The sequence below is a fragment of the Panthera pardus genome, unplaced genomic scaffold (genome assembly GCF_024362965.1).
Source record: "Panthera pardus isolate Hobbes unplaced genomic scaffold, ASM2436296v1 HiC_scaffold_22, whole genome shotgun sequence".
NCBI lineage: Eukaryota > Metazoa > Chordata > Mammalia > Carnivora > Felidae > Panthera > Panthera pardus.
In genome coordinates this window covers 25727661-25753584 of record NW_026526788.1, presented here as the reverse complement: position 1 = coordinate 25753584, position 25924 = coordinate 25727661, and the positions used below count along the sequence as shown (strand labels likewise).

Here is a 25924-nt window from a genome sequence, read left to right as displayed (position 1 = left end):
ACTAATAGACCATTGTCTTGATGTATCACAGTTTTCTTATTAATTCGCCTACTGAAGGACATCTTGTCTTTTTCCAAGTTTGGGTAGTTATAAATAAAACTGCATGTTTTTGTGTAGGCATGTTTTCAACTTCTTTGGGTAAATATCACAATCGCTGGATTGTATGATAAGGGTTTGTTCAGTTTTTAAAGAAACTGCCAAACTGTCTTCCATTGGGTTTGTAATATTTTGCATTCCCACCAGTGATATGGGAGTTCCTGCTGCTCCATATCCCTGTGATCACTTGGTGTTGTCAGTGTTTTGAATTTTGACCATTCAGATAGGTGTGTAATGGTATCTCATCGCTGTTTTCATTTGCGATTCTCTGATGAGATTGACTGTGGAACATCTTTTCTTATGCTTAATTTCTACCTGTATGTCTTCTTTGGTGACGTGTCAGTTAAGATCTTTGGCCCATTTATTTATCAGTTTGTTTCCTTATTGTTTAGTGTTTTTTTTTTCCTTACATTTTCAAATAATCTTCTTTGCGTTACATTGTGCTATGAGTTTAGAGAAACTTGGGCCAGGCTTTAAATTACACATTATTTCAGGAGTCAAGTGGGAACCCAAGATAGATTATCTTCCCTATTATGTAACCTGAGCTTAAGTATAAGAAACACCATGGACACCGATTTTCATAGAGGGTGGCTCTGTTATTTTAGAATCATATATGCAATGAGGGTTCAAGACACTTTTTTATTTTATTTTATTTTATTTTATTTTATTTTATTTTATTTTTTTAACATTTATTTTTGAGACAGAGAGAGACAGAGCATGAATGGGGGAGGGTCAGAGAGAGAGGGAGACACAGAATCCGAAACAGGCTCCAGGCTCTGAGCTGTGAGCACAGAGCCCCATGCGGGGCTCGAACTCATGGACCGCGAGATCATGACCTGAGCCAAAGTCGGAAGCTCAACCGACTGAGCCACCCAGGTGCCCCTCAAGACACTTTTTTAAATGATTTACTGCAACTCCTCATGAAACAAGTATTCCCTTTTCACCAATTCTAGCTCATGGTCACCTTGTCTCTGCTTGACTATCTCTAAATATGAAAAACACACAACCCGCAGAAGTAGTCCGGAATATTATAAGGCAATTCAACTTCTGAGAAGTCTCTCCCTAATGTCTATCCCAGATCACTCTAAGTGTTAAGATGGGTTCAGAAATAGACTTTGAGATGGAGATTTGTGAGCACATTCATGGCCAAATGCCCCCTAAATCAACACCTCTAGGAAAGGAAAAGAAGTAGGATCGGTGGAGGGGGGAGTTTAACTTTGGTCAGAAGAGGACTCAGTTGATCCTTTGTGGGGATCTGGAGTTGGCCCTTTTAAGTTACCTTGCCTTGAGTAAAGGAATATAGGGGAGTTCAACTCCCCATCCTGTACCAGCCATTGGATTTAGGCCATCCATGGGGAGGGGACATAACTTTGAATGAGTAGACTCTCTTTAGGTGAGGACAGTTGTCAGAGAGCTACCATCACTTTCAAAAGCTGAAATGTGATCTCAATTCTGAACAGGGTATCTAAGCTTAACATAGATTACTACCTACGACTTTTCTCCATTCTTTCTTATCTGCCTTCCAGAGCCAATGAAGTTCAATACCTCTTCCACACAGGCCAAGAATATTAGAGTACACATTTTTACTACTCATAAGTCTCCTAATGTTTTCTTTATGACAGTCGCAATCATATACATTACATATTTGTTCCTCGAATTGAATGGATAATGTGGATGTGTCCTCACTGCCTACCATACAGTGATATGATATTTTAACTTATCCTAAAAAGACATTACTTTTTTGAAACTTCCACCTCATGATTGACCAATTAGTGATAGTGAAAATTCATGTTTGTCCTATTATTTCTATTTTGCTTTCTTCCCTTTCCTTCTAAAGATCGTTTTATTGTGCCCAAAGGCAGAAACACAGTATTTCTAGGATATTCCAACTGACTTAATTTTAAAATACATAAATTTCCTAAAGATCCTGCCTGATTCTCCACCCATAACCCTAGCTTAGAACATAGTAGGTGTTCAATCAATGTTATTTGCATGCATACAGGAAGTTTAATTCCTAACTGATATGCAAATTTATTTAGTTAAATCCAAACTCAGACAAAGATACTGAGAGTTCTTATTCATATGAAATGTGGCCTTTCTATTGTTACTCACAAGCTCTATATGAAAGAGTTGATGAAATATAATGAAGACAAAAGAGCCAGATAGTCTCATGATTCTGGCCTTATTTGTTTCAATTCCCTTGAACTTTCTTGTGTGTAAGGAAACAGCTTTGTTAACAGATTCCCTTGCGATTTTGAAGAGTGATGAGAAAATTCCAAACCAACTCTTCACTTTTAATTTAATTATATTGATGGAGCCTTACACTGAGAATAACACTAGCTATCAATCAACTTTACCTACTTCTGTGTTCTGGAAAAACTCATCTCAGCTCTTTTCCCCCCACTCTTTTATCACTGTCTTCCTTTTTGTGATTAAGCTAAGATAAACCATCTTTCCAAAGAGAAGTCAGTATTCAGTTCAAATTCATTTTTGGTGGCCAAAGCAAATTGATGCACTTTCTGTATGATGTAGCTCACCATTCACTAAGTTTTCATCTGTATTGTTTCCTCACAATTGGAACATATTTATGATCAATATCTTGTTTATGAGGAATGATTACTTCTTAGCCAAGGGGCATCACATAAGAAATTTCAAAAAAAAAAAAAGAAAAGAAAAGAGAGAGAGAGAGAAAATAGTTTGCACCTGGCCAAGTTATTGGAACAGCCAATTCTTCATCCTCTACTACAGCCTGAATATCTGTTTTAATTACAACACAATATTTAGTTACTGATGAAAACTTCACATATAACTGCAATCCTATATAATTCAAAATTATTCTAGTGCAATTCCAGGAGATGGTAGGAAAATGGCAATTGCCTTTCAGGTAGCAGTCTTGTGTTTTAAAAATTACATATAGTCCAAGTAATTCCTTGAAGTTCCTTGTAAATTAAAGCCACATTTTCTATAACATTAAAAAGGGGCAAGAAGTTGACTTTTTTTTAATTTTTTTAATATATGAAACTTATTGCCAAATTGGTTTCCATACAACACCCAGTGCTCATCCCAAAAGATGTCCTCTTCAATGCCCATCACCTACCCTCCCCTCCCTCCCACCCCCCATCAACCCTCAGTTTGTTCTCAGTTTTTAAGAGTCTCTTAAGGAAGTTGACATTTTTCTAGTAACCTATTGTTATGTGAACGTAAAATTTGATAAAATGCAAACTTTTTTTCCACACGAAAAGCAATGTTCTAAGTGCTTTATTTGTAACAGTTTATTTACACTTATGTGTTAGGAATTATTATCTTTGTTTGATAAAGGAAGAAACGGAGGCACAGTGAAGTCAAAAAAATTGTCCAAGTTCACAAAGCTAGCAGAAGTATTATCTAGATTTGAGCTCAGGCAGTCTGATGCCAGCCAAGTCCACGATCAAAACAACATATCCTACTGTTTCTATTACTAAACAAAAATTTAATTTCCCCTTGGCTCTTTTTTCTTATTATTAAAATGACATGATTTTATTTTTTTAAATAAGTTTCATTATCAACCTTTACTTTCCTATATAGTATCACAATCTCTGATATTGTCAGTCAGTGTTTAACTTAACAGTGTTATCTTTCAGGATTCCACTACAGAATGATAAACTTAAGTGAAATGGTGTGTTACTTTGAAGGTTCTGGTGGATGAGCATGTTGAAAGTCTCTAGGTAGAATCAGGAGTCTAATATTTGTCACTAATTTTGTAACTTTGGCATATCACTTGATTTTAGAATTCAGAGTTTAGAATTTCAGGCCTTAAAATAAGACAGGTCAATTAAGTATAAAACTTTTGCTTCTGAATCATTGAAACTTATCCCTGTGCCTGGATCATAATCTTCGGCATAATTACCATCCGTATCACTTAATGAGCACGTCCTACATGATTTGAAAACATTATTACATTTAATTCCCACAATCCTGGGAGTAGGTGCTCGTTTCAGTTAAGACTGAAGCTTAGAAAGGGAAAAGGATCCCAAATCCCACAAATCCCCAATCCCCAATCAGGGGTAAGGTGGTCGTGGAGCATTGTTGGAACCCTAGTTTATTCAATACTGAAATTCACATACTCCCCACAAAAGGATAGCTCATAAATAATTAAGGCAAATAAAATGATAACCAAATTCTCTTGACCACTGGACCAGTGTTTCTATCAGTCAGGGTCCAGTAAGAAAATAAAAATCACTTGTCAGAGACACGGAAAGAATCTAAGGGAAAGAATTATTAACTGCATATAAAGCTGTTACTTGTGTAACTAAAAGTTAAAAAAGAGAAATGTAAGAGATCACGGAGGTAGGAACTGCAGGAGGCAACGCCACTACTATGGTCAGGGGAACAAAAGGAGGGAACAAAGAGAAGATATTGGAATTATTAAAATGTAGGAAGGGGACACCCATAGCGCTAAAACTAGGAAGTCCCGAGAGAAGGTGTTTCTTGGCTGGTGCAGGCTTTCATGGAGTGGGGAACAATGAGGATGGTTTGAGAATGTTGCAAAAGCAGTAGACGGGATCTGGCTGGAAGAAGGACCCATTCTTGCTTCCCTGAATAAAGAAGCGCTCCTCATGTGTGACGTCTACCAGGATGACACAAAACACAGGAAACAGACAGAAGAAGCAAATCCCATGTCCCTCCTGTAGCCCAACTGTCCTGATTAGTAGAACCTTACCTAGAGTGAGAAAGTAAAGCAGAAATGGTGATGGAGAGCTCAACTCCAACCTCAGAAGGCAGAGAATAGAAGTGAATTTCGAGCTGAAATACAGTAGTTTAATAACTAGCAGTGTTAAAATTAATTATGGATGTCATCCGCACTCCCAAGTCTATAGTACTTTGGGATCCGCCCTTCATACATCCATGTCTCTGTGGGAGAAAAATCTGTGCTTAAATTTGAGTGATCTGAGATTTTTTTTAAAGCTAAGCCTTTCTTCTTTCCTTCCTTTCTACTTTTTATCCCTCTGAGACTTTAACTGCATCCCTTTCCATCCCAATCTTCTACCTCCATGAAATATCAAATTATGATTCATAAGAAGGAATGGAAAACAAAGTAAAACAAAAATTCAAAACAAACAAAAAAAATGTAGGAGGGGAAAGGTGAAAAAACATTCCCTTATCTAGTAAGTTCAGACTTTATGATTCCACAAAACAACTTGTGTATTTGGGATAAAATATAAGGTAACTTTTGTTTTAACATTCTTAATGGAAGATAGAAAAATGTGTCACATGTATCCAGGGTCTATCTTCAATACTTCTCCCCAATACACTAAGCAGACAGCAAAATAAATTATTTGTATTGCCACAATTGTATTGGTGTCATAAATATTTTATTATTAAACTCCATTTTCTCATATAATATCCTTGTTGCTAAAATTATTTTTGCCTTTAACAATAGTACTTGACAGGTATACAATGTAGGATAAATAATCAGTGTGAAATCTTATGTTTCCTTTATGAGAACTCAGCCAACGCCAAGGCATATAGATCAAATTCGTGTCATTCTCTTAAACTGATTCTGGAATATAGTTCTGAAAACAAATGCAATCGATGCCTATTTATTATATTCCTACCGTGTGTCAAAGTTTAAGCACTGAGAATTAAAATGAGAATAAACTAAATAGCATCTAGATATGGAAGAGATTAAAGACATTATGGAAAATATTATGTACAACTCTATGCCAATAGAGGTTAGCATCAAGATAAAACGAGAATGGAAATATTTTGCAAAGTATAAATTATAAATGATTCCAGAGGAATTTTAAAAAGCTAAACAATTGTTTATCATAAAATAACCAATTGTTAATCATAAATTGTTAATCATAAAATTGTTAATCATAAAATAACCAATATTTGTCAAAAAGTGATTTTCAAAATAGGTTGCAGGCCCACATCTTTTAACAAACATATTCTAGCTTACTTTTAATGTTGTAGAACTTTATTAAATTAAAAGATATAATTTCCAGGCTCCTGGGTGGCTCAGTTGGTTAAGCTCTGACTCTTGATTTTGGTCAGGTCATGATCTCACGGTTCCTGAGATCGAACCCCGTGTTGGGGTCTGTGCTGATAGGGTGGGGCCTGCTTGGGATTCTTTCTCTTCTCTCTCTCTCTCTCTCTGCCCCTCTCCTGCTGTGCACTTTCTCTCTCTCTCTCTCAAAATAAAGAAATAAACTTTAAATAAAGAGAGATAATTTTATTTGGCAAGAAAACAGTGCAGAAATGTTTAAAGCAATCTCAAATTAATGCATAAATACTGCGTATATCTATTTTTTATTCTACTTATTGGAAGGGAAGCCACAGTTCCTGTTCCTTTGCCCTTCGGTATAGAAGCTTAACATTAGTTTAATGTGTCTGCTAAATCAATGCACCACCTACCTTAATCATGAAAGGAGTATATTTTCTGTTGACCAAGTTTAGACTAAAGAAATAAACATGAATTGACCCCACATATACCCCTTCTCTTTCTTTGAAATTGGTTTGCCCCTAGAGAGTACACTATCTGATGTGTTGTCTGCAACAAGCTAACTAGAATATTTTCTGTGCCTTATAGCACCTGTAGTTTCCAGCGCCGTCAATGACTACCTGGCAAAGTCTCATTTGGGGACACAGATTTAGGAAACTCTAAACATTTTATAACATCTAAGACATGTCTTTCCAACTAACCTTTATTGATAACGAAGGTGGCACTTTATCAGCTTAATGTGTTTTCGCTATTAGTGCTGATATTTATGGAGCTTCATAAAAACCCAACACTTCCTAATACCTTTTACTTGAAGCTGAAAAGTTTATTTTCACATTTTTCTGGAAGAATAAATATGCCAACTAAATATCAACTAAATTTGAAGAAAACAGAAAGGAGAATATGGCTGTTTTTCTTTATCAGATATTAAAATATATTATAAAGCTCTTATAAATAAAATGTGTTGCTACCAAATGATCAGACCTTTCACATTAGGTGGCATATCAGATTGCTATGGATAGTTCACAACCCTTGAAAAGCATCAGGTGGAGGATGAACATGGAAAGTTTCTATGTGCAATTTTCTTTTGCTTTTTTTAAGATCATTCCTATGCTTCATTATAAAAATATCTATTCTGAAGCCCACTTTTAAATTTCATAAAATGAATTCAAGATATCAAAAGACTGTGCTTTATATTGTCAGAAGTCACCCTCTTTGTTGCCCACTACTATCCCTCAGTATCATTGAGAGCAGATAATTGCAATAATATTTATATATTTTATTATTATTTAAAATTTATGTATTTAAATTCGACTCAGTCAACATACAGTATAGTATTGGTTTCAAAAGTAGAACCCAGGGATTCATCACTTACATATAAAACCCAGTGCTCATCTCAATAAGTGTCCTCCTTAATGCCCATCACACATTAAACCCATCCCTCCACCTTCCTCCCCTGCAGCAACCCTCAGTTTGTTCTCTGTATTTAAGAGGCTCTTCTGGTTTTCTACCCTCTCTGTTTTTATCTTATTTTTCCTTCCATTCTTATACTCATCTGTTGTGTTTCTTAAATTCCACATATGAGTGAAATCATATGACATTTGCCTTTCTCTGACTGATTTTATTCACTTAGCTTAATACCCTCCAGTTCCACCCATGTTGTTGCAAATGCAAGATTTCATTCTTTTTTAATGGCTGAGTAATATTCCATTGTAGATATATATGACACCTTCTTTATCCATTCATCAGTCAATGGACATTTGGGCTCTCTCCATACTTTGGTCATTGTCAATAGCACTGCTATAAACATTGGGGTGCATGTACCCTTTTAAATCAGCATTTTTGTATCCTTTGGATAAATACCTAGTAGTGCAATTGCTGAGTCATAGTGTAGTTCTCTTTTTCATTTTTTTGAGGAACCTCCATACTATTTTCTAGAGTGGCTGCACCAGTTTGCATTCCCACCAGCAGTGCAAAAGGGTTCTCCTTTCTCCACATCCTTGCCAACATCTGTTGTTTCCTGAGTTGTTCATTGCAGCCATTTTAACAGGTGTGAGGTGACATCTCATTGTGGCTTTGATTCATATTTCCCTGATGATGACTGATGTTGGACATCTTTTCATGTGTCTGTTAGTCATCTGGATATCTTCTTTGGAAAAGTGTCTATTCATGTCTTCTGCCCATTTCTTCACTGGATTATTTGTTTTTTGGCTGTAAAATTTGACAAGTTACTTATAGATTTTGGATACTAACTCTTTATTTGATATATCATTAGCAAATATCTTCTCCCATTCCATCGGTTGCCTTTTAGTTTTGTTAATTGTTTCCTTTGTTGTGCAGAAGCTTTTTATCTTGATGATGTCCCAAAAGTTCATTTTTGTTCTTATTCCCCCTGCCTCTGTAGACATGTCTAGTAAGAAGTTGCTACAGCCAAGGTCAAAGAGGTTGCTGCCTGTTTTCTCCTGTGGGATTTTGTTGATTTCTTGTCTCACATTTAGGTCTTTCATCCATTTTGAATTTATTTTTGTGTGTGGTGTAAGAAAGTGGTCCATATTCATTCATTCTTCTGCATGTCGCTGTCAGTTTTCCCAACACCATTTGTTGAAGGAACTGTCTTTCTTCCATTGGATACTCTTTCCTGCCTGGTCAAAGATTAGTTGGCCATATATTTGTCGGTCCATTTTTGGGTTCTCTATTCTGTTCCACTGGTCTATGTGTCAGTTTTTGTACCAGTATCATACTGTCTTGATGATTACAGTCTTATAATATATCTTGAATCCCACAATTGTGAGGCCTCCAGCTTTGCCTTTCATTTTCAATGTTACTTTGGCTATTCAGGGTCTTCTCTGGTTCCATACAAATTTCATGTTATCTGCTGTAATAGCAGGTCCACTTTACTAGGACCTGACTGTTTGAATTCCACTTTCCTTTAATGCTATTTATACATGCACATATCATTTACTTAGGTCCCAGTACATTAGGGACTAATTGTTTGTCACATTGAATGGGGCACACTGTTCCTAGAGGGTCCTTACCTTCAAAATTTATAAGCATAATTTCTTTTTGAATCCTGAAATCCACTTCAAGAAATGGGATATAAGCCCAAACCTATGTAAATGACATCATTCAAGCAAATTTACACAGGATAGGGGAGTATGTTTCAGAAGAGAAACTGCTTTTTAATGAATCACGGGTATGACTAAATTGGAATACCCAATTGATATATCACAATAAAATAGAAAACATACTCCTAGATTATTCAATTCAACATTTATTTATTTTTGAGACAGAGAGAGACAGAGCATGAACAGGGGAGGGTCAGAGAGAGAGAAGGAGACAGAATTGGAAACAGGCTCCAGGCTCTGAGCTGTCAGCACAGAGCCCGACTCGGGGCTTGAACTCACGAACCGTGAGATCATGACCTGAGCTGAAGTCGGATGCTTAACCGACTGAGCCACCCAGGCGCCCCAAGATTATTCAATTTTTAAGAACAGGTTATAGTATTGTGTTTTCTCCACCTCTTATTTAGAATTAGGATTGATGAGAATATGATTAAAATGTGACTAGATGTTGAAATCCTATAATTTGATTAAATTCTGTCTCTCGATCCTAAAATCCTATGGAAAAATTTGGAAAAATTTTTGGAAAAATAAATAAATCCTGAAGGTTTTTAACATATATTCTAAAATGTTGCAATATTGGAGTTATATATTTAATAAAATATTTATATATTTATGGTGCATGCAAAATTAGCCAAAGAATAAAAGAATAAAATCTGTATAATTCAATGGACTTGTCTTAACAAATTAACCAAAAGACAATAACCAAGTGAAAGACATGACTAAATTCACTATAGTATTATGAGTACCTAGGGCAGGTGATTATAAAATATTATTTCATAGATCTGATCTGTTGAAATAAATGCCGTTTTAGTTGGAGTGTTTATTCCTCCAAGCACATGTATTAATGGCATGAAGAAAATTAAAATATTAAGCAAAATACATTTGAATATAATGTCAATTCCCTAAGTATCTTGACTTCATGAAGAAATGTTACTTCTCTATTAACCTTACGTATTAGTCTACTCAGGCTTCTATCACAAAATACCAGAGAAGGTGGCTTAAAAAACAGAAATTTATTTCTCATAGTTGGGAAGACTGAGATCGAGAAGTCCAAAATCAAGTTTCCTGGCTTACAGATGGCTGTCTTCTTGCTGTGTCCTCACATGTTTGTTGTGTTTTTGTTTTTGTTTTTGTTTTTCATAACAACAGGATGGGAGCTCCATCTTCATAACTAATTAGCTCCCAAAGACTCCACTTCCAAATATCATCACGTTAGGGGTTGGGGTTTCAACATATAAATTTTGAGGGAACACAATTCAGTCCATATCACTCTCAACTTGATTTAGTGATAAGACATTACATTATAATTTATTTGAAATCATGTGCAAGTAAAAAAAAAAATGTGGGGGTGCCTGGGTGACTCGGTTGAGCGTCCAACTTTGGCTCAGGTCATGATCTCGCGGTTTGTGAGTTCAAGCTCCACATCGGGCTCTGTGCTGACAGCTCGGAGCCTGAAGCCTGTGTCTTCTGTGTCGGATTCTGTGTCTCCCTCTCTCTCTGCCCCTCCCTCACTCACACTTTGTCTCTCTCTCCTTCAAAAATAAATAAACATTAAATTTTTTTTAAAAAATGTAAACTAAATGTTCATATTGTATGTTGGAATAAATACTAACTAGTTAAAATTAAATAATGTTATTATTTTGATTTATTATAAATCTGTTTTCTTTAACTCAAAAATATATCTGCCCATATTCAGCAAATTAATAAGGGATTTTTTCCTAACTAAAGATCTCAAAATGCATTCTCAAATTTGAAAAAAAGGGGTGTCTATTACAAATTGCTTTTATGTCATTTATTCAGAGTCAGAACAGATCTTGCATTTCTACTCTACACAACCGCTCTCCATTAATTTTTTAATGTATTTCTTTTTTTTTTTTTATGTTTATTTATTTTTGAGACAGAGAGAGACAGAGCATGAACAGGGGAGGAGCAGAGAGAGAGGGAGACACAGAATCTGAAACAGGCTCCAGGCTCTGAGCTGTCAGCACAGAGCCCGACGCGGGGCTCGAACTCACGGACCGTGAGATCATGACCTGAGCCGAAGTCAGACGCTTAACCGACCGAGCCACCCAGGCGCCCCTTAATGTATTTCTAAACACACCTTCATCCCATCCCTTACCCTTTCATGCTATAAGATCTATCATTTAATCCAATTCTGAATAATCAGTTAATATTTTCTCCTTTGCCTCTCTTACCAAGCCAGAAATCTAGATATTCCCCAGGAAATACTTTCTTGGGAAAAGTTGGGAAGAAGTTGTCAAGTCCCAGGGTAACTACCATGGGGAAATTCTGGAGCCTCCACTCTCTGTCAGCAGCCTTATCAAGATTATCGCTGTGGTAGAGGTGTCTAGTTGACTTCCCAATCTCCATTCTCTGTTTCTTCAGTGATCAAAGAATCCACTTTTATTCCAGGTGAAGGACCAGGATTTTATTTTGAGTTCATTTTACTTATTCTTCCTAATATGATGTGGTTCATTTATTTTGTAAAATACAATTCATATGTTGTCCAACTGTCAAATTCTATCGAGTTTCTCATTACTCGCTCTCACTTTCTCTATTAATCTCTTCGTAGAAGAGAAGCCAACATTTTGTAGGCCAGCATCATCCAAGGATCACACTTTAAGTAGCACTGTACTATATGATTCCATGCCCTAGCTTCTTACAGCCCACTGTAGTCAGTGAAGCATAAGGGATTTATAAGGTGAGACCTCAGAGAAAGTTCCTTAGGAGGGGTACAGACAGCTTGCATGTGTTCTTCTTGCCTTCGCTCTTCCCACTTCTTATCTGCAATGTAGGCCTAGTGGCTGGAGATCCACGATATCACTGTACCTTGATAAGCTAAGTATAGTGGACACAAAGGTAGGAACCTGAGGCTCTGAAAACACTGTGAGACCCCCAGGTGTATTTTGGACTCCTAGCCCCTGGATTTGGTAAGAAGTTTCCAACTTCTTCCTTATGTAAGCCTCCGTTGTTTCTAACCTCTGGTGCTAGCTGTGAAACATTATGTCTAGTTGATATTGACATGTACAAGAAAATGCATTTTAACAATCTGGAAGATAGATAAAATGAGTCTAGAAATTCGACTTGAACAGAACAGAAAATTAAGAACAGTTCAGTGAAGCTCCAAGCCCAGATTAAGAAGCCTGAGGGTATTCATCACACTGATTAATTAATCAACAAGTCAGAACAGTAAGGAGCGTTGACTACTAACACATTCTTCATTTGGGCTAAGTAACTGGAAGCAGAACTATTTGCCTTAGATTAAATAATTGAATGTTAGCCCTATAACTGAAGAGATAAGAATTATAGGCCACACACATTCCAGGAGAAAAGCAAACAGAAAATCCATCCAGATAGCATATCTTTCTGTATCCCATAATCCCCAGATAGGATACCAAAAAAAAAAAAAAAAAAAAAAAAAAGCAATTAAGACAACTAAAATTAAAGATTAGCAGATAGTTTTGAACGACCAAACATTTGAAAAAAAAAAAAAAAAAAAACTACTTGAAGGAATGGTAACAAATCAAAACAGAAACAACAACACCCTCAAAAATCTTTTATAGAGCAAATAGAATTTAAAAATTAGAAAAAATATAATGAACTCCATACATTTCAGAGAATATCACATTAAAAAAAAGAAGAAGAAGAAGTAAGTAGAGGGGTGCCTGCGGGGCTCAGTGGGTTAAGCGTCTGACCCTTGATTGCTGCTCAGGTCATGATCTCATAGTTTGTGGGACTGGGCTCCATGTCGGGCTGGGTGATGAAAACATGGAGCCTGCTTGGGATTCTCTCCCCCAGTTTCTGCCCCTCCCCCACTTACACTCTCTCTCAAAATAAATAAACTTTAAAAAAATTAAAATAAAATAACTAGAGATCATGGAGTTTTGAAGTGCGATTTTGAATTAACTTCCAGTAAAATATTTTTTTCACTTATTTAATAAATATTTATTGAATGTCTGCTTCTAAGTTCCAGGTTCCATTTCAGGTAACTGTTGAATTGTATTGTAATTGGGAACAAAACAATACAGAGCTTTGTTTTATATAACTTTATTGCATGTAGGTAGAGACACAGTGAATACAAAATGGACTGCTACTGCCCTTTCTTTGAAACCTACTTTAAAAAGAAAAAGAAGGAAAAGAATAAACAGAAAAGGAAACTGAATCGTCAGTGAAACTAGGAAATAAAAACAAGCACAAAATAAAATCTATGAAAACAAGGCTGTCCAATGCAGGAAAATTGAACCTGGTTCATGAAGACGTTCAAGAAAACATTTATCCCTTGCAAGGTGTCAGGAAACACACATTGGTCACAAGTAGATGGTACTTTCCACAAAGAATAGCTGTCATCCAAGGAGGAATGGGTGTCGATTTCTTACAAGCATGTCCCTGAGCCTACCTAAAACCTTAGAATGGGAGAAAAAAATAGGTTGAAATTGGAACTATAATGATATGCTGTCTTTGCAAGGAACAGGCCATCAGGATGATAGCATAAAGAGGAAAAAGTAAGTTAGAATCGGCTCTGCAGTATATTACCTTAGGTATATGAATACCATCTTGCTAAATCCAGTGGTTTGTTCTCGATCGTCATTTTGGTGGCCATTTCTACTGCATTTGACAAAATAGATAATCATTCCCTGTTGAAATCCTTTCTTTCTTTAGCCCTGGTATATCAAGCACGCTTCATTTTAATCCCACTCCTTTTGTAATTCCTTCTCAGCATCCTTTTCAGTCTCCTTTTTTCCCTACTTCCTAAATAATGGGTTGTCATGTGCTTAATTCACAATTCCTTTCTTTCACTACCAATACTCCCTCCTTAAGTGATGTCATCTGGTCCTATGGTTAGTACCATCTGCATTCTGACAACCCCAAGATTTATCTGCAGCCCTAACTTTTCCCTAAGAATTTGATTAATAAGAATTCCATGCTTAATAACTCTACTAGACTGCCCAATAGTCAGTTAAAATTAAGATGCCCAATGTCCAAGAATGAATTCCCAATTCTCAATACTTTCTATGTCCCCATTTCCCCTAGGGGGAAAAAATGAAAAGAGTAAGGTAAAAATAAAAGTTCCTGCTGATCCATACAATTGTTTAGGAGAAAATATAGCTGTCATTCCTGAGTCCAATCTATGTTCCATCTCCTTTCCAATAAGGAAGGATAAGTGTTGATAATATTGTTTTTTGTTTTTTGTTTTTTTAACTCTTAGACCCAACTATTGATGCTAATATTTGGTGGGAGTTTGAAGAGAAAAATGGTTTGGATGACTTTAAAGTATTTCCCCTAAGATATACTTCTTTACTACAGAGATTAGTAATGTATACTCCAGAAACAGCAAAGACCATCATAACCAATTGGGTAAGTTTAATATCCCAACTCATAAGATTATCATATTAGTCTCATAAACCCCTTGGTAAGACACATGGACAAAGAAAGAAAAGTACTTAGTATTATTGTCAAAACAGCATAAATTCATCTCATTTTGATCATGAGAAAATATCAGACAAACCCAAATGGAGGGATATTCTAGAAAATAACCGATAATTCTCCAAAAGTTTCAAGATCATGAAAGAAAAAAAAAAAAGTTTGAGGAATTATTGAAAGTTGGAGGACACGAAGAGAAATAAAAACTAAATGCAACCCTAACACCTATTAGAATGACCAATATCCAGAACACTGACACCACCAAATGCTGGAAAGAACACGGAGCAACAGGAACTCTCATCCATTGCTTGTTGGAAGGCAAAATGGTACTGACACTTTGGAAGACAATTTGGCAGTTTCTTACAAAACTGAACATATGCTTATCATTTGATCCAGATGTCACACCTCTTGGTATTTACCCTCATGAATTGGTATATACACCCCAGTATATATATCTATATCTATATCTATATATATAGAGATATATATAGATATAGATATATAGATATATAGATATATAGATATAGATATAGATATAGATAGATATATAACCCAACACTTATATTTTGATAAGTGTTCAAGTCATGAAACCTTATGTATCAAACATGAAAACATGTTTTCAATTTGTGTGGACATAAAATGTATCTTTTATGTTTATAGTAGATATTTCATGTTTATAGATGTTTATGGTAGCTGTATTCATAATTGCTCAAACATGGAAGTAACCAAGATGTCTTTCAGTAAGTGAATGGATTAATAAACTGGTGTATCTAGACAATGGCATGTTATTTATCACTAAAAAGAAATGAGCTATCAAACTATGAAAAAACAAAGAAGAAACTTAAATGCATTTCATTAAGTGTGAAAGGTCAATCTGGAAAAGTGACATAATGTGGGATTCCAACAGTCCTTTGCCTTTGGAAAAGGCAAAACTATGGAGATAGCAAAAAGATTAATGGTTTCCAGGGGTTAAGGAGGAGAAGGCATGAATAGAGCATAGAGAATTTTTAGGACCGTGAAACTATTTGATAATACATGTCACTTACATTTGTCAAACCCATAGAATGTACAACACTAAGGGTGAACCTTAGTGTAAACTATGGACTTTGGGTGATGATGATGTGTCAGTGTAGGTTCATGGACTATAACAAATGTACTACTCTATGTTGATAATAGGGGAGGTTATCCATGTGTGGGGACAGGGGCATATTAAAACACTGTATTTTCCACATAATTTTTTTGTGACCTAAAATTGCTCTAAAAATAAAGTTTCTCGTAAATATGGAGAACAAACTGAGGGTTACTGGAGGGTTGTGGGAGGGGGGGATGGGCTAAATGGGTAAGGGGCACTAAGGAATCTACTCCTGAAATCATTGTTGCACTATATGATAACTAATTTGATGTAAATTAAAAAAAAAAAATTAAAAATAAAGTTTCTTAATTAAAAAGTAAGTAAATGTAACGCAGAATCCTAGATAGTCTTCTAGAACAGAAAATGGACATTAGTAGAGAAACCAGTAAAATTTGAATAAAGAACGTTAATTTCCCGGTTTGACAATATCCTGTTAGTAAGGTGTTAACATTAGTGGATGCTGGGTGAGTAGTAAATAGAAACTCTATACAATGTTTGCAACATTTCTGTAAGTTTCAAACTAGTTCAAACTAAAAGCTTTCCAAAATATGGACATACTGGTATGGAAGATTTGTGTGGTCTGTGAAGAACTAAACGCCACACTTTTTAAATGTTAGATTTCTCTGGAACTTGTTTTAAGGATAAACTTATCTGATGAAAGAATTAAAACTTGCTGCATACGATATCCTTGTTTACTGACTCCTGAGAGGGCACAGTTTTCATTTCATGGTAGAAAGGAAGTAGAAACGTGAGGAGAGTTCATGCCTTCTGGGTAGGAAATTGACCAAGGTTCAATTAAGGGCCAGCGACTGGGCTTTCCGCAGGTCCAACCCTATGGTAATGTTCTACTGCATTTCCCTATTACCAAAGTTCCCTGTACAAATTATATCTTATCTGTGTCTGGGCTTTCCAGAGACCCCGTAGTCAGAAACATCCCTAATTTCAGCCTAACTGGCCTTCTGATAAATTGGCAAGACTGGAAACTTTTCCTTTCATAGGTGTGAAACACTCTGGTGTCTGAAGCTTCAAATAAAGTACATGCAACTCCCCATTTCCCGTCCTTATTCTGAAAATCGAATAAGGGAGTGGACTTCTTGCTTCAGACTAAATGAGAAGAATTGAAGTCCCCAAACCCCATTGCCCTCCCATCCAAGCTCTCAGTAACCAGACCCTCTTTCATGGACAAAGCTCAAATATGAAGCGGAAAGAAATTTAAAGAAAATGCAAAAGATCTTTTAAAAAATAATATCCAATGTACATCTGAATTCAATAGATGGGTGATGGGTATTAAAGAGGGCACCTGTTATGATGAGCCGTGGGTGTTGTATGTAAGTGATAAATCACTAAAGTTTACTTCTTTTTAATTTTTTTGACGTTTATTTATTATTGAGAGACAGCGCATGAGCAAGGGAGGGGCAGAGAGAGAGGGAGACACAGAATCTGAAGCAGGCTCCAGGCTCTGAGCTGTCAGCACAGAATCCAACGCCGGGCTCCAACTCAGGAACCACCGGATCATGACCTGAGCCGAAGTCGGAGGCTCAACCAACTGAGCCACCCAGGGGCCCCACTAAATTTTACTTCTGAGACCAATGTTGCACTGCATATTAGCTAACTGAAGTTTAACTTACAATCATTTAAAAATAAAATAAATTCAATAGCAAAAGTGGACTGAAAAATTATTCATTTAGGGACCAGCCATTGGCAATCATTTTATCAATTCATTTTTTCAAATAAGTAAATCCCAGAAAGAAAGTTGACAATCATTTTCTACATTTTTACAACAACATGTAGATTTTTTAAAACATTAATATAAAACATACTAGTTTCCAAAGAGAGTTCAGAAGAATATACACATACACATATACATTTGCGCATATATATACATATGTATACATAAATACGTATATAATTTTTAAACCAAAAATAAACAGTCCAATAGTCCTTATGATGACAAAGGCTATCCATGCTGTGGGAGAATACAAAATTATCTAGAAAAAGGGTACAGAATTATAAAGAATAAGGTTTCTACTAAATCAATGCTAACCAGAGATATCATTATTTATGAAATCACAAGTGAACAAAGAGCAGACCTAACATGATTTGAAGATAAAAATGCTCTAAATTCAGGTATCTTTTCTTTTCTCTTTTCTTTCTTTTCTTTTCTTTTCTTTTCTTTTCTTTTCTTTTCTTTTCTTCTTTCTTTCTTTCTTTCTTTCTTTCTTTCTTTCTTTCTTATTCTCTCAGGATTCTCTCCTGGGTATATATAAAAGAGAATATATATATATACATATGTATATGTATATATATATATATATATATATATATATATATATATACCCTGCCCGTTCCAGAGGATGCGGGTGGAAAACAGCCACCTGAGTAAAAGGCAGTTTTCACACTTTGGCTATTAGCTGAGAAGAAATTTCCTTGGGGATATATGTATGCATTTGCCACTAAATTAGGTGTCGTGGGGCTTTTCATGTATAAACAGTGTTAAGCTGAAACAGTGTTCAAGGGTAAAATTTAGACTTATCAATTTGAAGATTCTTGAAGACGTAGTCCAATCTATACTTTGCATTTCGTGAAACACTGCTTGAAGTGGAAATCAATTCTTAAGTTAATTTAAACTTAAAGTTGTTTGAGTACCCAAAAGTCTCAGAGCTTTTTAAAGCATTTCGTTATAAGATTCCATTAGGGACAAAAATATACTTATGAAACACAAAGGTTACATATTGAATTTATATATGTCATAAATAAAGCATACTCTGCACATAATGTAGAGATGGGAGTAAAATTTAACCAGGCTTTCACCGGTAATGTCGTATCAGCTATTTGATTAAAGAAATGGAATATTAATAAATTACTGCAAGCTGTCAGAATGCTTGTCAACCTCCCTACCTCTAGTTCCTTTCTGTCCTCTGAGAATTGTTCACACTTTTCAAATTGTATTTTCCAAAATCAAACCCAAATTTTTTGTTTTTTATTTTGAGAGACAGAGAGGAAGGGGGAGAGAGAGAAAGAGACAGAGAGAGACAGAGAGAGAATCCCAAGCAAGCTCCACACTGTCAGCACAGAGCACACAGCGCTTGAACCCATTAACTGTGAGATCATGACCTGAGCTGAAACCAAAGGTCGGAAGCTTAACCAGCTGAGCCACCCAGGTGCCCCAAACCCAATTTTTAAAAACACATAAAAGAAATATATAAATGGCAACCAGAGATCATTTTGGTAATGTTCTTCCACCCTTAGTCTCCCATAAAAGAGAATTTATTTTAAACTTTAGGGGAATTTTATGAAATGTGAGGAGAGAAAGTGCAGTTCCTTCAAGAGAAACTGTACCTTGAAAGTAGAAAGTATCTATCTCTCTCGCTCATGGTCTCATGCTTCCTCTCTACTTCAAGGTCATTTTCTCTAATTCTAGCTACCTTTCTAAAAAAAAAAAAAAAAAATTAATGTTAATTTATTTTTGAGAGAGAGAAAGAGAGAGACAGAGAGAGAGACAGAGCATGAGCCGGGGAGGGACAGAGAGAGAGAAGGAGACACAGAATCCAAAGCAGGCTCCAGGTTCCGTGCAGTCAGCACAGAGCCCAATGTGGGGCTCAAACTCATGAACCATGAGATCATGACCTGAACCGAAATCAGACACTCAACCGACTGAGCTACCCAAGCGTCCCTAAAAATTTTTTTAACGTTTATTTATTTTTTGAGAGACAGAATGAAGCAGGGGAGGGGCAGAGAGAGGGAGACACAGAATCTAAAGCAGGCTCCAGGCTCTGAGCTGTCCGCAAAGAACCTGATGTGGGACCTGAACCCACAATGATGAGATCATGACCTGAGCCAAAGTTGGAAACTTAACCGACTGAACCACCCAGGAGGCCCATTTTTAAATTTTTTTTAAATGTTTATTTATATTTTGAGAGAGAGAGAGAGAGAGCATGACAGAATCAGAAGCAGCCTCCAGGCTCTGAGCTGTCAGCACAGAACCCAGGAAATTCTATCTTTCTGATTGGTGGGTTTCCCAATGGTTCAAACCCAGATTCTTCATCTTCACAGCACCTACTGAGGAGCTTGACAATATTCTTTATTCTCTGACACCTGATTTCATACTCCTAGGGAGAAAATCCAATTTTCCTACATTGACTCAATTCCTTAACCAAAAGAGGAAGATTCTGAAGGGTACACAGAATCACAAAAGTTTCATGCCTCAAAAAATAAAGAAGGGGAAAACACTATCGAACTCATATTCATTAAATTAAAAAAAAATTGTAAAGCATTGTCTTTAATTAACCTAAATGCCCAAAGCATCAACAAATTAAGTCCAGCAATATATATATATATATATATATATATACATATGTATATATATACATATACATATGTATATATATATATATATATATATATATATACACATATGTGTATATATATATATATATACATATACATATGTATATGTATATATATACACATATGTGTATATATATATATATATATATATATATATATATACACATATATACATAAAAAGATAGCATATCATGTCCAACTGGGGTTTATCTCAGGAGTTGAGAGTTGTTTTAATATTTAGAACCAATCATTGCAATTCATTACATTAATAGAATAAAGAACAAAAGTATATAATCATCTCAATAGGTAGGGAAAAAAGGTTTGGCAAAATTTAGTGCCCATTGATTATTTCTTTTAAAATAAAATTAAAACTCTATCTGCAATATGATAAAGGATATTTAGAAAAACATACTGCCAATGTAATATGAATGGTAAGATATTGACTTTTCTCTTTAAGACAGAAAATGGAGTGTGGATGGCTAATCTCACTTCTCATTCAATATTAAGCTAATGATCCAAATGCAATTAGGTAACAAAAACTAAAATAGGAATTATAAATATTAGAAGGAAAAAAATAAAAACTACTAGTAGTGGATAATTTTATGTGTCCTTTTGGCTAGGTCATGGGGCCCAGATATTTAGTCAAAGGTTTTTCTGGGTATTTCTGTGAAGGTGGTTTTAGATAAGATTAACATTTAAATCAATGGACTTTGAGTAAAGCCAATTGTCCTTCATAATGTGGATGGGCCTCATCCAATCAGTTGAAGGCCTTAATAAAACAAAGACTGGCCTCTCTTAAGCAAAAAGAAATTCTGCCAACTGACCAGTTTATACCTTGAACTACAGCTCTTCCCTGAATCTCCATCTGCTGATCTATCTCATCAGATTTTGTACTTGCCAAGCCTCTGCCACCATGTGAAAAAATTCCTTAAAACGAATCTCTCTTAATGTATAAACACACATCTTGTGGGTTCTGTTTCTCTGGAGAATTGTGGTTAATACAGGTGTGTATACAACAGAAATAAAACTCTGTGTCTAAAAAAGAATACACAAAACCTTTTTGAGTAGCTTTATTTTGAAAAGCCCCAAACTAGAAACAATACATAACTCCACTAAACTGGAAACAACGTATAACTCCATCAACAAGAGGATGGATAATGAAAAGTAGATCAGATGTCACGGATTACTTTCAAAAATATCGGATGAAAGAATCCATACACAAAAGAGTACATTCTGTAGATCCCATTTAATGAACTTCAAGCACAGGAAATGTCAATTTACAGTGATTGAAATGAGAACAGTTGGTTGTCTGCGGGAGCAGAGAGAAGGTGCACAGGACGCGTAGGAGAAACGAGATTTCTACGTGAAATATTTAAGGTTTATGCATTTCACATTATGAACTTTCATTTCATTTAAATAAAAAAGTACAGACATGTAAGTAAATGACTCAATAAACAAACAAACAAACAAATAAGTAATATGGGAGCAGGGTGAAATTTTAAATTACGTGATCGGGTCTGGAAAGACCTCACTAAGAAAGTGACTTTTTTTTTTTTAATTTATATCCAAATTACTTAGCATACAGTGACTTTTGACAAAGACTTAATGGGCAGAATCAGTGAGCCATGAGGCTGTCTGGAAAAAAGTGTTCTGGTGGAGAGAACAAGTACAAATATCGCAAGGCAGGAATTTGCCTGGCATGTGGGAGGAAGAACGAGGAGACTGGGTGGCCTTGGAAGAGCTAGTGAGTGCACTGTTCATTGTAAGCCCTTGTAAGTTATTTTTCGGGTTTTGCCTTTTATTTTGAGTTTCATGGGGGAGTCCCTGCGGTGTTTTAGGATAAGACTCACATAGTGCACTCACATGATGAAAGATAGCTTTGTAAAGACCCTTTGCATTTCGAAAAATTCTTTTCACTTTGGCATACATAAAATTAAACAAGAATTTATACATTTGGTGATCTAAATGATGAGTTTTAGTCGACTCCAACCTCCTTTATCATAGCACCTACTCGGCAAGCATTAAGGTGGAAACAATTAAAAATATTACTGTAATTCTGCAATTCTGTCACCATTCTTATCAATATTTTTAAACAATATCATGTAAAAAGAAAGTAATGTTATCCTAAAACCCTCACAAGCCCAGATGGTAAGCAGCATAGAAGCTTATTTTGTAAACTGCAAAATCCTCAGTAACATGAATGAGATTTGCATCTGTGCATTTGTCTTGTAGGTACAGATGCAAGTATTGGGCTAATATAAGCAAAGGAAGTTTGAATTCTTAACGTTGCCCATTGGTCTTCAGTCTTTCCAAACAGCATGTAACTAAAATTTGATTATTTTGGTAAGCTTAGGAATGAAATAGTTCCCAGATATGCCTTTATTTGCAGACTTAGGGACTTTTCAACCCAGTGTGTGTTATGCTGAATAATGGCCCCTGCCAGACATCTGTATCCGAATCTGCATCGGAAACTACAAAAATTTGTGTGATTGAGTTAATGATCTTGAGATGGAGATATTATGCTGGATTTTCCGGGGGGTGGGGGTCCAAGAAAGAGATCAGAGAAGGCACAGAATGCAATGATGGAAGCAGAATGAGATTTGCAGGTACTATGCCACTGGCTCTGAAGATGGAGGAAGGGGCCATATGCCACAAAATGTGAACAAAGAATCTGGGAAAGAGAATTCGAAAGGATACACTCTTCACATATCCTCCAGAAAGAGCCCTCTCTGCTGACTCCTTGACTTTGGTCCAATAAAACTGATTGCAGATTCCTGACCTTCAGAGCTGCAAGAGAATAAATTTGTGTTGTTCTAAGTCAGTAAGTTCATGGCAATTTGTTACAGCAACAAAAGGAAACTAATATATCCACACTGTGAAATAGATATCTACAACTTTTTTTTATAGTGTACATCAACAGCTATCAACGAAAAATTGCACCAGATTAAACAAGCGAGGACAACTTAATTAAAGACTATTGTAATAGTGGTCAAAATTGTTTTAATCGGGGACAGAAGCAAAACTCAACTCCACTAAAACAAAAGTCAGGAGAGTTTCTCAGCAATGGGGTGAGTTAGTAAAAACGTGTTGGTCAATGTGCTTAGACTATGTGTGTTTACTAATTGGCTTATACTGAAGTTAATATTCTACCCTCCCAAAGATGCTGGGAGACAGTAGCCCTATCTTTCTTGATTAGTTGTATCTCAAAAGGATGGCTTTCAGAATCTTGAGAAAGACATTCCTGGGTTGTAATCTTGGCAAGAAGCTGGAGGAAGATTTAAATATCAAAGTGCCAGAGAAAGAATTTATAATTGTGAGTTCTCTAAAGTACATGCTCTCAGAAAAAGGATAGTGACCTATAATCATGAGAAAAGCCTATCTAAAACTTAGTCAAGTTGAGCAGAACATGAGAGCCATCTTGGTCAATTCCTACGAAAAAATGTTTAGTCAAAGCCAAACCAGATATTTATCTCAGTAGAATTTACCACATATACTAATCATATTTATTCATCCTTTATATTGAAAATCTGGAACTTTTAAAAATTAGGGTAATGCATGAATACTTGCCCATTAACAACCACAAAAAAAATCATTTTAAAGAAATAAATTGAATGTGCCACTTTAAAGTCTTAAAACATATATAGAAATAATTTCTGATGGGATGTGCTTTTTGTTGTTTGAGCTATTAGGAAGCAGAACTATTTTACAGTTCTGAAATTATTTTATGACTATGTTCCCTCTTAAAACAGAAGAGACCTAGGAGTAAGAGAGATGTAAAAAGGCTATGCACAATTACAAAGAAATGAAAACAAAAGCTTAAATTAAAATACTAGCCGAAGAATATCGATGCTTTTTAGAATAATCCTCAAGTGTGCATATTAATTATCCCAATATTTGTTGAACCAATATTGTGACTCAGGCCCTAAGGAAATAAAATTATAGATAAAAAGTACATGTCCTTAAAATATACACAAACCAACATATAAAAATAAACAAATTGCAAGATAGCCTGATAAGTGACATTTCAGAGATAAGAGTGAGACAACTGTAGGTCACAAAAAATAAAATATCTAGTTCTGCCTCAAGGAATGAAGTAACACTTCACTAAGGAAGTAATATTGGAACTGATTCTTAAAGATGAGTAGAAAACACAAGGTGGAAAGAGGATGGGAAAGCCTTTTCAGGGAAACTAGCTTGTAATGATTCTTCAGATAGAATTAAAGAGCCTTATTTGTCAAGATTATGGAGAGTTCACTTTTGCAAAAGGAAGGCTTTGTTAACAGATAATAGAGATAAAATCAGCGGAAGTAGTTGCAAAAGCAATGGTGGTGAGAGAAGTAAGGATATAAATTGAATATATTAGAATAGAAACAATAGAAATAGCTACCTTTTCCTGAGTGCTACTATGACGTTCTAAGGGCTTTCAACTCTTTATCATATTTAATCATTTGATATATGAAGAAGATTTTATGTCTGTTTTACTGATGAGGAGCCCTAGGTTTAGAGGAGATAGAGAATGGTTTAAAAGACTGAAAAAGCATGTGTGCTGTAAGAAATGTATAGAGTAATCCTTAGTAACATGATACAAATCAGAGATCAATAGCATCGTGTTTATTTTATTTTTATAAGAAAGAGGAGTGATTGGGTCAGTTTTATCTTCTGATAAAACAGTTTCATGGCAATATAGAAGGTAAGACTGGAGAGTCAGCAATGAAAGGAAACTGAGAGACTCCTGGCGAAGTAGCCAGTACAGCGACCTAATTAATAGTTTGCATGAAAGCTTATATGATTCTTAAGATGAGTGTCAAGTATTATCTATCTTTGGAATCTCAGAACCTCAGCCCAAAGCCAGGCAATGACATTCGATACATGTTTTGCTGAGTTTAACAGAAATGAATAAATGGACTAAAACAATAAAACATCTGGAGAAGAAGGGAAAATAGTATAACACAACATAAATTATTGTTGAATGCCTACTAGGTGGCTCATGCTTACATTAAAAAAAAATTTTAATCATCAGAGAAATATTTTAAGATTATTAAGTAATCTTGGAGATGATAAAACTAAGCCTCATTATTCATTGAAGGAAAGAATCATCCACCAAATCCACAGTGTCTGTAGGCTTGTTGAGGATGGCCTCTGCCAGCTGGGATTGTTCACAGGACAGTGGCATCATTTTAAAAGAAAGAGCATAAAAAGTGCAAGGACTCTTGATACTATTCCAGAGCCAGCACATTGTCATTTCTACCAAATTTTGTTGCAAAGAAGTCAACGTAGCAGCCAAATTCACAGGAAGGGGGTAATAGGTTCTATCTCTTGATAGGAGAATCTGCAGTTTCATTTGAAAGGGTCTAAATAGAGAAATAAGTGAATATTTGGGGACATTTTTGAAATCAATTGACCAAAATGAGTGAGTCTTAAAGTTCCTCTTTTGGCCCTTGTAGCTCTACAGGGTTAAAATAAACGGAAGTAGAAGACTGAGTATCAGAGTATGGTTTTATATTTAAGGCAAAGTTGGTCTAAAAGTAGTTTTTGAGGCAAAGTTGATCAAAATCTAGGCTCCTACTTATAGGATCCCAAGTACTTCTGTGGGTGGCAGCTTATACGAAGATAAGATCCGTTGGGGACCTCTACAATGATACCTAGAAATTTCTGCAATGATAGAGAAATAAATCCACCCAATTTCTCTGCTACATTACTATGATTAAGTTACATACCAAAATGTGGCCAACAAAAGTAACTCCCTACAGCTTCCTCTGGTTTCAAACATTTGCTACAAGTTTCTCCTTGGTACAGCCATGACACAGGACCAAATCTGATGAAAAT

At 35.6% G+C, this 25924-nt stretch overlaps 1 long non-coding RNA gene across 1 annotated transcript in view; it reads left to right on the top strand.

Annotated features, from left to right (window-relative positions):
- The window catches only part of LOC109264271 (uncharacterized), a 31192-nt gene extending 8032 nt beyond the window's left edge, over nucleotides 1–23160 (top strand). The window contains exon 3 of the long non-coding RNA XR_002078671.1: nucleotides 23006–23160. This is a non-coding gene — a long non-coding RNA (uncharacterized LOC109264271). The remainder of the gene's footprint in view (nucleotides 1–23005) is intronic.
- The last annotated feature ends 2764 nt before the right edge of the window (nucleotides 23161–25924 follow it).